Below are 1,464 nucleotides of genomic sequence, written 5' to 3'. Positions count from 1 at the left end.
CCTCACTCTTTCGCTCGCCGCGGCTGCTGCCAGTGTGTGGCTCTGTCTCTCCTCCGCTTTGCTGAGCCCTCCCTTCTTCCTCTCAGTTCCTAGAGTCCGACCGCCGCTGCCGCCGAGAGAGAGGAGAAGGAGGTCGGTGGCGATAAGGGGCGGAGGGGGGCATCAGATCGGGGCAGTATTAGGCGGGTGGCGGTTCAGAGGGGTAAGAGGGAGCCCGGGTGGCGGCCTGAGCCTCCCCGCGGAGCCGACCCGGGAACAGGTGCGTCTTTTTTTTCTCTCCCCCAACCCCTCCACCCCTTTGGACTCCCCGGCTTTTTCGTATCCCCCCACCCGCTTCTTTCTATCTTAAGCCTTTCCCCAACCCTGTCCCTTCTTCGCCCCGCGGCCGCTCTGCTTGCCCCCGGGGGCACCGTCCTCTTCGCGTCCCCGGACGTATCGCTCCCTGGAGCTCGCTCCGTCCTCGCCCCTCCCTTCGGGACAGCTCCCCTCCACTTCCCACCGTCGTACCCCATCCCTGCTCTGCCCTACCCCCTCCTCGACCACCCCCTTCTCTGTTAGCCAGGTGAGACTTGTTCGCCAGGATCCGAGAGTCTTCTTCCCGGCTGGGCGGGGGTCTCCATGGAAACAGGGGTCGGTTGATCCTGGGGGGAAACCATAGGAATTACCCCACTCCTCGGAAAGGAAGGTGGACACGGTCTTGTTAACTATTGGCCCCAACCCCCGATCCAAGGATCCGAAGATCCGAAGGGAGGCTGGCCAGCAGGGCAGGGCGAAAAAAGGCTTATTTTTTTGGGGGGGGGGGTGTCCGTGATGAAGTCTCGAAGAGACCAGGAGAAAATACCCTCCAACCTCAGAAGGGAGGTGCGACGGGTGCTCTTTAGGGCTGCTTTCTTCCCGGTGCTGGGGTGCGGGAACCATAGGGTAAGGGGTACCCCTAGGTGGCGGCGGGGCCTGGGTTCGGGAGTGGGAGTGCTATGATGGGGGCAGGGGCAATTATCCGAGTCCCTGGAAAAAAGGCGGGGGATGACTTCGGAGCGCCCTGGCTCCGCTGCCCTCGCTCAGGGGCGGGGGCCGCCGGGCCGGGCGAGGCGGGGAGGGGGCTTAAATTGGAGGAGGATGAGATGGGGGTAATTCATACTAGCTCCGGCAAGCCAGGGGGTGATCCGGCGTGCAAGCCCTCCACCCGCTTCGCGCCAGGCCTGGAGGCAAGGGGTCTGAGAGCGAAGCCGAAGGCTGGAAGGAGGGAGGCTCCGGTTATGGGGCCGGGTTTCGGGATCAGGGGCAATCCCCCGGCCCTTGGAGAAGGAGGGAGAGGGATGGCCGCGAACCTCAGGGCTCCCCCACCCCGAGTCCTAAGGGGCGTGAGGAACGGACAGCAGGCCCAGCGGAGCTGGATTCGAGTGGATCGCGGCCGGGTAGTGGGGAGGGCTTAGTGGTGGGCTCCGGGGGGAGCAGTCCGGCGGC

The 1,464-nt window shown here is 64.9% G+C and overlaps 1 protein-coding gene across 1 annotated transcript in view; it reads left to right on the top strand.

Annotated features, from left to right (window-relative positions):
• Positions 1–26: 26 nt before the first annotated feature.
• The window catches only part of BCORL1 (BCL6 corepressor-like 1), a 58,425-nt gene continuing 56,987 nt past the window's right edge, over positions 27–1,464 (top strand). Inside the window, exon 1 of the mRNA XM_008591035.1 lies at positions 27–132. The gene's annotated coding sequence lies outside the window, so the exon portion shown is untranslated. The remainder of the gene's footprint in view (positions 133–1,464) is intronic.

The sequence above is a fragment of the Galeopterus variegatus genome, unplaced genomic scaffold, assembly GCF_000696425.1.
Source record: "Galeopterus variegatus unplaced genomic scaffold, G_variegatus-3.0.2 Scaffold143, whole genome shotgun sequence".
Classification (NCBI taxonomy): Eukaryota; Metazoa; Chordata; class Mammalia; order Dermoptera; family Cynocephalidae; genus Galeopterus; species Galeopterus variegatus.
This window is presented reverse-complemented; position numbering and strand designations above follow the sequence as displayed.